Source organism: Ranitomeya variabilis, chromosome 1 (assembly GCF_051348905.1).
Source record: "Ranitomeya variabilis isolate aRanVar5 chromosome 1, aRanVar5.hap1, whole genome shotgun sequence".
NCBI lineage: Eukaryota > Metazoa > Chordata > Amphibia > Anura > Dendrobatidae > Ranitomeya > Ranitomeya variabilis.
In genome coordinates, this window is record NC_135232.1 from 939,357,168 (window position 1) to 939,373,909 (window position 16,742).

The 16,742-nt window shown below is 45.9% G+C and overlaps 1 long non-coding RNA gene across 1 annotated transcript in view; it reads right to left on the reverse strand.

The window, feature by feature from the left end:
- Nucleotides 1-279: 279 nt before the first annotated feature.
- LOC143778534 (uncharacterized) overlaps nucleotides 280-16,742 on the reverse strand; it is a 49,363-nt gene continuing 32,900 nt past the window's right edge. The window contains exons 2-3 of the long non-coding RNA XR_013216489.1: nucleotides 1,102-1,161; nucleotides 280-619 (exon numbers count right to left, since the gene is read on the reverse strand). This is a non-coding gene — a long non-coding RNA (uncharacterized LOC143778534). The remainder of the gene's footprint in view (nucleotides 620-1,101; nucleotides 1,162-16,742) is intronic.

Genomic DNA, 16,742 nt, shown 5'->3' on the forward strand with positions numbered 1-16,742 from the left:
ATAAGAAGTATTAAATGAAAAAATAAATTCTAGATGTATTGTCACTGGGACAAGATGTGAATGTCCATTAGAATGAACATACCCAAATTTAAAAATGGCACAACGTCGGGTGATGTCATGAACACGGTGTACACCGCTAGTTCCAATATGCGCTATGATCTAGTGTGTGGTCCGGATCTATATGTGTAGTGGGCAGGTTTACATCGAACAAATAGCCAATGAGAAAAAGAGTGTCAGTGGAATTCCAGGATGTCACGCCATCTGTTGCTATGAAGAAGCCAATAAATGGAAGAAGATAGAACATAGGCTCATCTAATATATAATCATATGCACGGCGTGCATGTCAAGAGGAGGAAGTATTTGTTCCACAAGTAGTTATGTAGAATGGTGCCCACTCAGTGTGGAGAGTTCCGAGGTGCCGATGAAGTGGGATGAGGATCCCCATAGATGTGTAGTGTATAAAATCACCACCCACTCTAGATGAATTCATAGCAGCAAATTCATTTCACATATAGTGAACGAGAAAGTAGCAATTTATGGTGAAGGTACAGGAAGTATTTACAGGTGGCAAGCGACAAGATAATGGTTCCACCCTGCCAGGGTCTTATTCATATAGTTGCTGCGAAGAGAGAAACAAAACATGAGATACAAATACCATAAAAAACACAGTACCTAATCAAAAAAGTGAAGGGAATATGGAAATAATATCTAGGGTAGATATAGATATAAACCAAAAAAATCAAAATAAAGGCTAATCAACAGTACAAAGCACAAGATGAACAATGAAATGACAATTAAGATCAAGGACATAATACATTTATTAAAAAAGACATAGCATCCGCATAATCAACAGTGCAGAGCACATGATAAACAATGGAACAATATTAAAGATCAAGGGCATAATATATTTGTTGAGAAGATCCACATATGGATATAGGCAATTGAATGTTAGCACGGTAAAACGGTAAAAGTGTCACAGTAAGCGGCCAAGGTTATGGAGAATGTAACATATAGAATAATGGCATCTCAATATGGAGCAAAACTGACCGCAGATGTGTACAGAGCACAGACCACATTATCCCTTGGAGGAATTGTTGTTACCTGTAGAGGGGTGATTAGGAGTTTGAATGGTGTACCATACGTATGAGGTACATGGGAAACCTGTACAATAAAAACATATAAAGAGCATAAGGGAAACGGTGATTTACAAGAAGTAAGAAAGGGGTTAGAGGTGATTGAGTATATGTCCTGTAATACAGACAGGCAGGCAGAGAAGAGGACCATGAAAAATGGAGGAGAAGGCAATGACAGCTGTAGAGTGCTCAAGCTTCTGGGGTGGCCATGGGGCTCCATTACCTTGTGGTGCATATGGAATTTAATGCTCCTGCGCCTGCACTCTGTGCTACAACATGCTGCTGGCCCGGAGAGCGAGGTTTAAGTAGTGAGAGTCGGGGACCGCCAGACAGGAAGTTCGTGTAAGCCACGCCCCCGATAGTGATGTCACATGGAGCTGACGCAGCCGGAGCTTGCACTAAGTGTAATGTGCACTCTCTGACTGCCTCTCTGTATTACATGACATCTTGTTTTGCTGGCGCCACAGTGCAGAGAAGCCGCTAGTGCGAGTGCTGCAAGTGAACTTGGCAGTTAGCTAGATAGGATCCTGTCCTGTGGGAAATCGATCATCCAGCATCTAACTAGATTGTGGAAAAACTGTGCTGCAGTCTCAGGAGGCCCCATTAGCTAATGCAAATCATTTGTGATAAAATTGTGTTTCAGTGAGAAATCAGAAGGCCAGATTTCTGCTTACAATTTCTAGGCCTAATATCGTGGTGCAGCCAGGAGGCCCAATTAGCTGATACAAATTGTTCGTGATAAAACTGTGTTTGAGTGAGAAATCAGAAGGACAGATTTCCACTTAAAAATCGTTAGGTGTATCAGTGTTGCTGATGCACACTATCTAAGAAAATAAGCAATGATTGTTCATTTAGTGACAGATGACCGACAGCTGTGGGTCTAAAGTTGGGAAACAGCAATTTACAAGAGGGGAAGGCTACAGAGAACTGAATTGTGAAGAGGGCAACACCAAAGTATAAGGAAAAGTTTAACATAAAGCACGCTTGTAAATAGCATAGGGCAAGAGAAAAAGGTGCATGCTATACAGAAAGAGATCACCAAAAATTAAACATGATTTTATAAGGAAACCAAAAACACATACAAAAAGAATCCCTCTGAAGAAGCCACACACACTTGTGGCGATACACGAGGGGTTTGTTTGTCCTCCTTCTTAACCTATTTGCTGACATGGCCCCATTCACATTGTCTTGACTTGATGTATGCAGGTTTGTTTCTGGTATCCTTTAATAGTCACTTATTTCTGCATCTCTTCTTCTGTATGCTGTCTGACCCTTCTTCTGTATACTGACCCATGCTCTGATTTTCCGGTTTAATGATGTGTATCTGATTTTGCACATCCTTGCATGCACTAGTGCACTTTACACTTATATACTCATAGGTCTCATGCAGTGATTGTTTGTTCTATCTTTATGTTCTCATATATATTTTTTGCGACCCTCTGCATGGTGCTGAAAATCCATTTTTCATAGGCAACATCAAGGAGACTAATCTAGTCTTTGATTATTAATATTTGTCCTAGTTGTTGGTTATATCTAGTGTGTCTAACGCATTTATTAGTTGTGTGCACCTACTTTTTTACCAGCTTTTTTCTACAACAGGGGCCATTAGACTATTATTAATAGAGTTTATAGGAGGTTAGATATTGTCATATTGCAGGCACTCGAGATAAGCGAACCTTTCAAGGACCACCGTTTGCCGAACATGTTTGCCAAGCGGTTCAACGAACGTACCTGAAGCCAATTAGATTCAATGGGAGGCAAAACCAAACACATAGACAACACCATAAGGGGTGACAAAAAGCTTCCCAAACAGCTGAAATTAGAGGCAGACACCAGGAAAAGTGGCATTAATTGACCCACTGTAAAAATAGAGTAGAAATTTGCAAATGCCAGAGCAGCAGTCAACCATGGTCACACAGCACTAAAGTGGTATGAATTTCCATTGAGTAGATACAGTATAATAGGCCTATGACACACCTTGTACTGCAGGCAACCCATCAGATGGAGACCCAACTTGGAATCTCCAAATTTCAAAAAATAATTGTCACACAGCAATAAAGTGGCATGAGTTTCCTGAGAATAGAAACAGTATAATTGGCCTATGACACATCTTCCAACACAGACAACCCACCCGATGGAGACCCGATTTGGAGTCTCCAAATTTCAAAAATTTTGTCTAACATCAACTTGCAGTAGCAAATGCAGGCACAGGAGACACCACAAAGAGAACACACCACAAAGATGGCACAGACTGCAGTAACGCAAGATCAATACATGAGACTAAAACGACACCATCGTCAAGTCTGTCCAATCTGCGACTGGAGTGTAAAAGTCATCTGAGATACATGACTTGTTTATTTTGATTAAAATTAAGTGATCTACACAAAGTGACAAAGTGTAATCATACATCAGGACACCACCAGCAGCACTGGTTTGGCCTTCCATTAAATTTAATGGGGTTCTGGCACGTTCATCGAACCATGCTGCTTACGTCTAAATGTTTGGCGAATCGAACAGAACCTTGAAAGGTTTGCTCATCTCTAGGAGACATCACCTATACATAACAATCAGCTATGTATACAAATCCTATGAATAACAGTGATGAACATCATCTATGCGCAATAATCAGCTATGTATAGAATGGCAGGCATTGTACAGTGTAAGAAGGGTGCCTGTTATGGTTCTCAATGGCAAGAGAACATAGCCCAGCATACATAGGAACTAGCTCTTGGAAGGATGGAAACTTAAACTGACCATGAACTAAACCTGCCGCACAACTAACAGTAGCCGGGTAGCGTAGCCTGCGTTTTATCCCTAGACGCCCAGCGCCGGCCGGAGGACTAACTAATCCTGGCAAAGGAAAATATAGTCCTGGCTCACCTCTAGAGAAATTTCCCCGAAAGGCAGACAGAGGCCCCCACATATATTGGCGGTGATTTAAGATGAAAATGACAAACGTAGTATGAAAATAGGTTTAGCAAAATCGAGGTCCGCTTACTAGATAGCAGGAAGACAGAAAGGGTACTTTCATGGTCAGCTGAAAACCCTATCAATACACCATCCTGAAATTACTTTAAGACTCTAGTATTAACTCATAACATCAGAGTGGCAATTTCAGATCACAAGAGCTTTCCAGACACAGAAACGAAACTGCAGCTGTGAACTGGAACAAAATGCAAAAAACAAACAAGGACAAAAGTCCGACTTAGCTGGAAGTTGTCTGGTAGCAGGAACTTGCACAGAAAGGCTTCTGATTACAATGTTGACCGGCATGGAAGTGACAGAGGAGCAAGGTTAAATAGCGACTCCCACATCCTGATGGGAACAGGTGAACAGAGGGGATGATGCACACAAGTTCAATTCCACCAGTGGCCACCGGGGGAGCCCAAAATCCAATTTCACAACAGTACCCCCCCCTCAAGGAGGGGGCACCGAACCCTCACCAGAACCACCAGGGCGATCAGGATGAGCCCTATGAAAGGCACGGACCAGATCGGAGGCATGAACATCAGAGGCAGTCACCCAAGAATTATCCTCCTGACCGTATCCCTTCCATTTGACCAGATACTGGAGTTTCCGTCTGGAAACACGGGAGTCCAAGATTTTTTCCACAACGTACTCCAACTCGCCCTCAACCAACACCGGAGCAGGAGGCTCAACGGAAGGCACAACCGGTACCTCATACCTGCGCAACAATGACCGATGAAAAACATTATGAATAGAAAAAGATGCAGGGAGGTCCAAACGGAAGGACACAGGGTTAAGAATCTCCAATATCTTGTACGGGCCGATGAACCGAGGCTTAAACTTAGGAGAAGAAACCCTCATAGGGACAAAACGAGAAGACAACCACACCAAGTCCCCGACACAAAGCCGAGGACCAACCCGACGCCGGCGGTTGGCAAAAAGCTGAGTCTTCTCCTGGGACAACTTCAAATTGTCCACCACCTGCCCCCAAATCTGATGCAACCTCTCCACCACAGCATCCACTCCAGGACAATCCGAAGATTCCACCTGACCGGAGGAAAATCGAGGATGAAACCCCGAATTACAGAAAAAAGGAGACACCAAGGTGGCAGAGCTGGCCCGATTATTGAGGGCAAACTCCGCTAAAGGCAAAAAAGCAACCCAATCATCCTGATCTGCAGACACAAAACACCTCAAATATGTCTCCAAAGTCTGATTCGTCCGCTCGGTCTGGCCATTAGTCTGAGGATGGAAAGCAGACGAGAAAGACAAATCTATGCCCATCCTAGCACAGAATGCCCGCCAAAATCTAGACACGAATTGGGTTCCTCTGTCAGAAACGATATTCTCCGGAATACCATGCAAACGAACCACATTTTGAAAAAACAGAGGAACCAACTCGGAAGAAGAAGGCAACTTAGGCAGGGGAACCAAATGGACCATCTTAGAGAAACGGTCACACACCACCCAGATGACAGACATCTTCTGAGAAACAGGAAGATCCGAAATAAAATCCATTGAGATGTGCGTCCAAGGCCTCTTCGGGATAGGCAAGGGCAACAACAATCCACTAGCCCGAGAACAACAAGGCTTGGCCCGAGCACAAACGTCACAAGACTGCACAAAGCCTCGTACATCTCGTGACAGGGAAGGCCACCAGAAGGACCTTGCCACCAAATCCCTGGTACCAAAGATTCCAGGATGACCTGCCAACGCAGAAGAATGAACCTCAGAAATGACTTTACTGGTCCAATCATCAGGAACAAACAGTCTACCAGGTGGGCAACGATCAGGTCTATCCGCCTGAAAATCCTGCAAGGCCCGCCGCAGGTCTGGAGAAACGGCAGACAATATCACTCCATCCTTAAGGATACCTATAGGTTCAGAATTACCAGGGGAGTCAGGCTCAAAACTCCTAGAAAGGGCATCCGCCTTAACATTCTTAGAACCCGGTAGGTATGACACCACAAAATTAAACCGAGAGAAAAACAACGACCAGCGCGCCTGTCTAGGATTCAGGCGTCTGGCGGACTCAAGATAAATCAAATTCTTGTGGTCGGTCAATACCACCACCTGATGTCTAGCCCCCTCAAGCCAATGACGCCACTCCTCAAAAGCCCACTTCATGGCCAAAAGCTCCCGATTCCCAATATCATAATTCCGCTCGGCGGGCGAAAATTTACGAGAAAAAAAAGCACAAGGTTTCATCACGGAGCAGTCGGAACTTCTTTGCGACAAAACCGCCCCAGCTCCGATTTCAGAAGCGTCGACCTCAACCTGAAAAGGAAGAGCAACATCAGGCTGACGCAACACAGGGGCGGAAGAAAAGCGGCGCTTAAGCTCCCGAAAGGCCTCCACAGCAGCAGGGGACCAATCAGCAACATCAGCACCCTTCTTAGTCAAATCAGTCAATGGTTTAACAACATCAGAAAAACCAGCAATAAATCGACGATAAAAGTTAGCAAAGCCCAAAAATTTCTGAAGACTCTTAAGAGAAGAGGGTTGCGTCCAATCACAAATAGCCCGAACCTTGACAGGATCCATCTCGATGGAAGAGGGGGAAAAAATGTATCCCAAGAAGGAAATCTTTTGAACCCCAAAAACGCACTTAGAACCCTTCACACACAAGGAATTAGACCGCAAAACCTGAAAAACCCTCCTGACCTGCTGGACATGAGAGTCCCAGTCATCCGAAAAAATCAGAATATCATCCAGATACACGATCATAAATTTATCCAAATAATCACGGAAAATGTCATGCATAAAGGACTGAAAGACTGAAGGGGCATTTGAAAGGCCAAAAGGCATCACCAAATACTCAAAGTGGCCCTCGGGCGTATTAAATGCGGTTTTCCACTCATCCCCCTGCTTAATTCGCACCAAATTATACGCCCCACGGAGATCTATCTTAGAGAACCACTTGGCCCCCTTTATGCGAGCAAACAAATCAGTCAGCAGTGGCAACGGATATTGATATTTAACCGTGATTTTATTCAAAAGCCGATAATCAATACACGGCCTCAAAGAGCCATCTTTCTTAGACACAAAGAAAAAACCGGCTCCTAAGGGAGATGACGAAGGACGAATATGTCCCTTTTCCAAGGACTCCTTTATATATTCTCGCATAGCAGCATGTTCAGGCACAGACAGATTAAATAAACGACCCTTAGGGTATTTACTACCCGGAATCAAATCTATGGCACAATCGCACTCCCGGTGCGGAGGTAATGAACCAAGCTTAGGTTCTTCAAAAACGTCACGATAGTCAGACAAGAATTCAGGAATCTCAGAGGGAATAGATGACGAAATGGAAACCAAAGGTACGTCCCCATGCATCCCCTTACATCCCCAGCTTAACACAGACATAGCGTTCCAGTCGAGGACTGGGTTATGAGATTGCAGCCATGGCAATCCAAGCACCAACACATCATGTAGATTATACAGCACAAGAAAGCGAATAATCTCCTGATGATCCGGATTAATTCGCATAGTTACTTGTGTCCAGTATTGTGGTTTATTACTAGCCAATGGGGTGGAGTCAATCCCCTTCAGAGGTATAGGAGTTTCAAGAGGCTCTAAATCATACCCACAGCGTTTGGCAAAGGACCAATCCATAAGACTCAAAGCGGCGCCAGAGTCGACATAGGCATCCGCGGTAATAGATGATAAAGAACAAATCAGGGTCACAGATAGAATAAACTTAGACTGAAAAGTGCCAATTGAAACTGACTTATCAAGCTTCTTAGTACGCTTAGAGCATGCTGATATAACATGAGTTGAATCACCACAATAAAAGCACAGCCCATTTTTTCGTCTAAAATTCTGCCGTTCGCTTCTGGACAGAATTCTATCACATTGCATATTCTCTGGCGTCTTCTCAGTAGACACCGCCAAATTGTGCACAGGTTTGCGCTCCCGCAGACGTCTATCGATCTGGATAGCCATTGTCATGGACTCATTCAGACCCGCAGGCACAGGGAACCCCACCATAACATCCTTAACGGCATCAGAGAGACCCTCTCTGAAATTCGCCGCCAGGGCGCACTCATTCCACTGAGTAAGCACAGACCATTTACAGAATTTTTGGCAGTATATTTCAACTTCATCTTGCCCCTGAGATAGGGACATCAAGGCTTTTTCCGCCTGAAGCTCTAAATGAGGTTCCTCATAAAGCAACCCCAAGGCCAGAAAAAACGCATCCACATTGAGCAACGCAGGATCCCCTGGAGCCAATGCAAAAGCCCAATCTTGAGGGTCGCCCCGGAGCAAGGAAATCACAATCCTGACCTGCTGAGCAGGATCTCCAGCAGAGCGAGATTTCAGGGACAAAAACAACTTGCAATTATTTTTGAAATTTTGAAAGCAAGATCTATTCCCCGAGAAAAATTCAGGCAAAGGAATTCTAGGTTCAGACATAGGAACATGAACAACAAAATCCTGCAAACCTTGAACCTTCGTGGCGAGATTATTCAAACCTGCAGCTAAACTCTGAATATCCATTTTAAACAGGTGAACACAGAGCCATTCCAGGATTAGAAGGAGAGAGAGAGAGGAAGGCTGCAATATAGGCAGACTTGCAAGTGATTCAATTGAAAGCACACTCAGAACTGAAGGAATAAAAAAAAAAAAAAATAAATTTTTTAGCAAACTTCTTTTTTCTCTCCTTTCTCTGCCAATTAATTTAACCCTTTGTGGGCCGGTCAAACTGTTATGGTTCTCAATGGCAAGAGAACATAGCCCAGCATACATAGGAACTAGCTCTTGGAAGGATGGAAACTTAAACTGACCATGAACTAAACCTGCCGCACAACTAACAGTAGCCGGGTAGCGTAGCCTGCGTTTTATCCCTAGACGCCCAGCGCCGGCCGGAGGACTAACTAATCCTGGCAAAGGAATATATAGTCCTGGCTCACCTCTAGAGAAATTTCCCCGAAAGGCAGACAGAGGCCCCCACATATATTGGCGGTGATTTAAGATGAAAATGACAAACGTAGTATGAAAATAGGTTTAGCAAAATCGAGGTCCGCTTACTAGATAGCAGGAAGACAGAAAGGGTACTTTCATGGTCAGCTGAAAACCCTATCAATACACCATCCTGAAATTACTTTAAGAGTCTAGTATTAACTCATAACATCAGAGTGGCAATTTCAGATCACAAGAGCTTTCCAGACACAGAAACGAAACTGCAGCTGTGAACTGGAACAAAATGCAAAAAACAAACAAGGACAAAAGTCCGACTTAGCTGGAAGTTGTCTGGTAGCAGGAACATGCACAGAAAGGCTTCTGATTACAATGTTGACCGGCATGGAAGTGACAGAGGAGCAAGGTTAAATAGCGACTCCCACATCCTGATGGGAACAGGTGAACAGAGGGGATGATGCAAACAAGTTCAATTCCACCAGTGGCCACCGGGGGAGCCCAAAATCCAATTTCACAACAGGTGCCTCTGACTGGGTGCCCCCTCCCCCTCATTCCCTTAAGGTTTCAGATCACGCTGTTTCGCTCCTGCCAACTAGCTAATGGGGTGAGGGGGTGGGGTTTAAATTTGTAGAGCCAATGAAAGGGGTGGAAAGTACATCACAGCCTCTTCAGGAGATATGTATAGTGGCTCACTGCTGCCCTGTAGAGTTGAGCGACTTTTACTTTTTGGGGATCGAGTCAGGTTTCGCGAAACCCGACTTTGTGAAAAGTCGGGTTGGGTGAAATCGGCCGATTATTGCGAAAAGTCAGGGGCCGACTGAAACAAGAAACCCAATGCAAGTCAATGGGGAATCAAAGTCGGCAGTGAGTGGAGGACAGGAAAACACCTACAGCGCCCATTTTAATGCCAAAAACATCAATTCTTATTACTGAAGCTTGTCAATCTTAATTTACTTTACAATAATACCTAGGCATTGAAAACTGGGGGTCATTTGGCTAAAGTTGTGTGGGGGGGTAGGGCTGGCTCAAGATTTTCATGTGCCCAGGAAACGTGGCGGTGGAGCAGGGAGAGGTAAGTATTTCAACGTTGAAAGTGCTGTGATCCTGAGCAAGCAGGGGGGCCACACGTTGGCATTGGCACTGGCACAGGGCCCCTCCTAGTACAGTGGTGTGTTTGATGGCGGGTGACACCTCCCACCGGCAGAGACACTTTTGCGTACTATGAGGGGCCCTGTGCCAGTGACTTTGCCAACAAGTATGCCCCCCACCTGATGAAGGAACCTGCACTTTCATCTGCACCTTCCTCTTTGTCCCCATGTAAGGTGGTATAGTATGCGGTGAGGGGAACCTGACTTTCAGCAGGGTCAGATTCTGGCTGTGTAGAGTGCAAGGGGAATGTAGTGGTCTGGGTGTTATGACCTGGTGGTTAGGAGCACCCGAAGTGACCTGATGGTTAAAACAGAAAACCTGGGACAAGCTCTGGGGAAGTGGTAACTCTACTGACCGCAATCCCTAATCCTATCACACACACTAGAAATAGCCGTGGAGCGTATCTAACTCTCCCTAGACCCCTCTTCACAGCCTAAGAGCTAACTACCCCTAAAGATACAAATAGTAGCCTACCTTGCCTCAGAGAAATTCCCCAAAGTAAAGGTAGCCCCCCACAAATATTAACTGTGAGTTAAGAGGGAAGTGACAAACACAGGAATGAAACAGATTTTAGCAAAGGAGGCCGAATCTTCTCTAGAAAGACAGAGGATAGGAAAGGGAACTATGCGGTCAGTACAAAAAACTACAAAAACCACGCAGAGTGTGCAAAAAGACCTCCACACCGACTCACGGTGTGGAGGTGCAGCTCTGCACCCCCAGAGCTTCCAGCTAGCAAGGAAATATCATAATAGCAAGCTGGACTGAAACATAGCATGTACTGAAAAATATATTAAAAAAACCAATGAACAGCAAATGACTAGCAAGGACTTAGCTTCTGCTGGAGTAGTCAGGTCATCTGAGAATTCCAAGAGAGATCTGAACCAGTACTGAGACATTGGCAGCTGGCATGGACTAACGACCTGGGCAGAGTTAAATATGGAAGCGAGCAGAAGCAATAAATGAGGGCAGCTGAGAAAGCCAACCTCAAAGATCAGCAGTTCCACTCGAAGCCACCAGAGGGTGTCCAAGGACAGAACTCACCAAGGTACCATTCACGACCACAGGAGGGAGCCCGAGAACGGAATTCACAACAGTACCCCCCCCTTGAGGAGGGGTCAGCGAACCCTCACCAGAGCCCCCAGGCCGATCAGGACGAGCCAAATGAAAGGCACGAACCAAATCGGCAGCAGGGACATCGGAGGCAACAACCCAGGAATTATCCTCCTGACCATAGCCCTTCCATTTAACCAGGTACTGCAGCTTCCGTCTCGAAATACGAGAATCCAAAATCTTCTCCACCACATACTCCAACTCCCCCTCAACCAACACCGGAGCAGGAGGATCAACCGAAGGAACCATAGGTGCCACATATCTCCGCAACAACGACCTATAGAACACATTATGGATGGCAAAAGAAGTTGGAAGGGCCAAACGAAACGACACAGGATTGATAATTTCAGAAATCTTATAAGGACCAATGAAACGAGGCTTGAACTTAGGAGAAGAAACCCTCATATGAACATAACGAGAAGACAACCAAACCAAATCCCCAACACGAAGTCGGGGACCAACACAGTGACGGCGGAAGGCAAAACGTTGCGCCTTCTCCTGAGACAACGTCAAATTGTCCACTACGTGAGTCCAAATTTGTTGCAACCTGTCCACCACAGAATCCACACCAGGACAGTCAGAAGACTCAACCTGCCCTGAAGAAAAACGAGGATGAAAATCAGAATTACAAAAAAAAGGCGAAACCAAAGTAGCAGAACTAGCCCGATTATTATGGGCGAACTCGGCCAATGGCAAGAGGGTCACCCAATCATACTGATCAGCAGAAACAAAGCATCTCAGATAGGTTTCCAAGGTCTGATTAGTTCGTTCGGTTTGGCCATTTGTCTGAGGATGGAACGTTGAAGAAAAAGACAAATCAATGCCCATCTTAGCACAAAAGGACCGCCAAAACCTAGAAACAAATTGGGAACCTCTGTCCAACACAATGTTCTCCGGAATGCCATGCAAACGAACCACATGCTGAAAAAACAATGGAACCAAATCAGAGGAGGAAGGCAATTTAGGCAAGGGTACCAAATGGACCATCTTAGAAAACCGATCACAAACCACCCAGATGACAGACATCCTTTGAGAGACAGGAAGATCAGAAATGAAATCCATGGAAATATGCGTCCAGGGCCTCTTCGTGACAGGCAAAGGCAAAAGCAACCAACTGGCACGAGAACAGCAAGGTTTGGCCCGAGCACAAGTCCCACAGGACTGCACAAAAGAACGCACATCCCGTGACAAGGAAGGCCACCAAAAGGACCTGGCAACCAAATCTCTGGTACCAAAAATCCCAGGATGACCAGCCAACACTGAACAATGAACCTCAGAAATAACCCTACTAGTCCATCTATCAGGGACAAACAGTTTCTCCACTGGGCAGCGGTCAGGTCTATCAGCCTGAAACTCCTGCAGCACCCGCCGCAAATCAGAGGAGTTGGCAGACAGAATCACCCCCTGTTTAAGAATACCAGCTGACTCAGGGACTCCCGGAGAATCAGGCAAAAAACTCCTAGAAAGGGCATCAGCCTTCACATTCTTAGATCCCGGAAGGTATGAGACCACAAAATCGAAACGGGAGAAAAACAGTGACCATCGAGCCTGTCTAGGGTTCAACCGCTTGGCGGACTCGAGGTAAGTCAGATTCTTGTGATCAGTCAGGACCACCATGCGATGTTTGGCTCCCTCAAGCCAATGTCGCCACTCCTCAAATGCCCACTTCATAGCCAACAACTCCCGATTGCCGACATCATAATTACGCTCGGCAGGCGAAAACTTTCTAGAAAAGAAAGCACACGGCTTCATCAAGGAGCCATCAGAACTTCAAAGAGACAAAACAGCCCCTGCCCCAATCTCAGAAGCATCAACCTCGACCTGAAAAGGGAGCAAAACATCTGGCTGACGCAACACAGGGGCCGAAGTGAAACGACGTTTAAGCTCCTGAAAGGCCTCAACGGCCGCAGGGGACCAATTCACCACATCAGCGCCTTTCTTCGTCAAATCAGTCAAAGGCTTAACCACACTAGAAAAATTAGCGATGAAGCGACGGTAAAAATTAGCAAAGCCCAGGAACTTCTGAAGACTCTTCACAGATGTAGGTTGAGTCCAATCATAAATGGCCTGAACTTTGACAGGATCCATCTCGATAGTAGAAGGGGAAAAAATGAAGCCCAAAAAGGAAACCTTCTGAACTCCAAAGAGGCATTTAGAGCCCTTCACAAACAACGCATTAGCACGAAGGACCTGGAACACCATCCTGACCTGTCTTACATGAGACTCCCAATCATCCGAAAAGACCAAAATATCATCCAAATATACGATCATGAACCTATCCAGATACTTCCGGAAGATGTCGTGCATAAAGGACTGAAACACAGATGGAGCATTAGAAAGCCCGAATGGCATCACCAGGTACTCAAAATGGCCCTCGGGCGTATTAAATGCTGTTTTCCATTCATCGCCCTGTTTAATACGCACAAGATTATACGCCCCTCGAAGGTCAATCTTGGTAAACCAACTAGCCCCCTTAATCCGAGCAAACAAATCAGACAACAGAGGCAAAGGGTACTGAAATTTGACCGAGATTTTATTGAGTAGGCGGTAATCTATACATGGTCTCAGAGAGCCATCCTTCTTGGCCACAAAAAAGAACCCTGCTCCCAACGGCGATGAAGACGGGCGAATATGCCCTTTCTCCAAGGACTCCTTTACATAACTCCGCATAGCGGCATGTTCTGGCACAGATAAATTGAACAGTCGGCCCTTAGGGAACTTACTACCAGGAATCATATTAATAGCGCAATCACAGTCCCTATGAGGAGGTAGGGCACTGGACTTGGGCTCATCAAATACATCCTGGTAATCCGACAAAAACTCAGGGACTTCAGAAGGAGGGGAAGAAGAAATTGACATCAAAGGAACATCACCATGTATCCCTTGACAACCCCAACTAGACACAGACATTGATTTCCAATCCAGTACTGGATTATGAACCTGTAACCATGGCAAACCCAACACGACAACATCATGCAAATTATGCAACACCAAAAAGCGGATATTTTCCTGATGTGCGGGAGCCATGTACATGGTCAGCTGAGTCCAGTACTGAGGTTTATTCTTGGCCAATGGCATAGCATCAATCCCCCTTAAGGGAATAGGACTCTGCAAAGGCTCCAAGGAAAAACCACAGCGCCTGGCAAACTCCAAGTCCATCAAGTTCAGGGCAGCGCCTGAATCCACAAATGCCATAACAGAGTAGGACGACAGTGAGCAAATCAGGGTAACAGATAAGAGAAATTTAGGCTGCAAAGTACTAATGGTGACAGACCTAGCGAACCTCTTAGTGCGCTTAGGACAATCAGAGATAGCATGAGAGGAGTCACCACAGTAAAAACACAGCCCATTCTGACGTCTGTGTTCTTGCCGTTCAGCTCTGGTCAAAGTCCTATCACATTGCATAGGCTCAGGCCAACGCTCAGAGGACACCGCCAAATGGTGCACAACTTTGCGCTCGCGCAAACGCCGATCAACCTGAATGGCCAAAGACATTGACTCATTCAGACCAGCAGGCGTGGGGAACCCCACCATAACATCCTTAAGGGCTTCCGAAAGACTCTTTCTGAAAATTGCTGCCAGGGCACACTCATTCCATTGAGTAAGCACAGACCACTTTCTAAACTTCTGGCAATATACTTCTGCCTCATCCTGACCCTGACATAGAGTCAGCAAGATCTTTTCTGCCTGATCCACAGAATTAGGTTCATCATAAAGCAATCCAAGCCCTAGAAAAAATGCATCCACATTAAGCAATGCAGGATTTCCTGGCTCAAGGGAGAATGCCCAGTCTTGCGGGTCACCACGCAACAAAGAAATAATAATCTTTACTTGCTGAATGGGATCACCAGAGGAGCGGGGTTTCAGAGCAAGAAACAGTCTGCAATTATTTTTGAAATTCAAAAATTTAGATCTATCCCCAGAAAACAAATCAGGAATTGGAATTCTAGGCTCTAACATCGGATTCTGAACTACATAATCTTGAATACTCTGTACCCTAGCAGTGAGTTGATCCACACAAGAGGACAAACCTTGAATATCCATATCTACACCTGAGTCCTGAACCACCCAGAGGTTAAGGGGAAAAGAAAGACAAAACAAGCTGCAAAGAAAAAAAAATTGACTCAGAACTAGGGTTGAGCGATATTGTCCGATACTTGAAAGTATCGGTATCGGAAAGTATCGGCCGATACCGGCAAAGTATCGGATCTAATCCGATACCGATACCCGATACCAATACAAGTCAATGGGACTCAAGTATCGGACGGTAAATCAGCCCTTTCTGTCCTTCTATATGGGGTTCTGGAGGGGGGGGAGAGTGTGGGCGGTGCGTGGGCGGAGACTGCGTGTCTCTGTGCGGGCGGGGTCTGTGCGGGCCTGCCAGGGATCTCATTCTATGCGGCCGGCGCTGTATGCCCAGGCTTGATGCGGCGTGCCGGGGCTTGATGCGGCGTGGGAGGGCTCTGCGGCGTGCTGGGGGGGTCTATGCAGCGTGAGGGGGTCTAAGCGGCGTGCTGGGGGGTCTATGCGGCGTGAGGGGCTCTCTGCGGCGTTCTGGGGTGTCTATGCGGCGTGCTGGGGGGTCTATGCGGCGTGCTGGGGGGTCTATGCGGCGTGCGGGGGTCTCAGCGGCGTGCGGGGGTCTCTGCGGTGTGCTGGGGGGTCTGTGCGGCGTGGGGGGGGGTCTCTGCGGCGTGGGGGGGTCTCTGCGGCGTGCGGGGGTCTCAGTGCGGGCATCGTCCGATGGGACTACAAGTCCCATCGGGCTATGCCTGCTACACTGACAGTGATTGACACATTAGCCAATGATGGGACAGTAGTAGTCCCATCATCCGGCTAATGTGTTGAATGAAAAAAAAAAAAATACTCCATACATACATTCTACATACATAAATACATATAGACATACAGTACATTCATACATTACATACATGACATACATTACATTAAACATAGATTACATACTCACCATTACTTGTCATTTTGATCCCCGAAGCCAGTGTCATCTATAAAAAATGTGAAAAAAACAAACAACCAATATACTCCCTGTCCGCAGAAATCCACGAGTGTCCCACGACGATCTCCCGTGGAGAGCAGCAGCATCAAATAATGCGACCGCTCTCTAGGGGCTCAGAAACACAATGACGGGAGGAAGGTATCCTTCCGCCACTGTATTCCTCCGCCGCTGTAAAAAAAAAAGTCCCTAGTCTCACTTTATGGCATTGCTGTATGAGACATTTTCCCATGCAGCAATTATATAAAGTGACACTTTGAACTCAGGTAACCTCAGTGATGCACTGCAGGAGCCATTGTCTCCTGTCAGTGTGTCACTGAGGGTCCTATAGAGCAGTGACATCACCCGATGTCACTGTTCTATAGGGGAGATCGTCGTGGGACACTCGTTATTAATTGGACTACGGCGGACAGGTAGTATGCGGTTTATTATTTTTCGTTTTTTGCAGG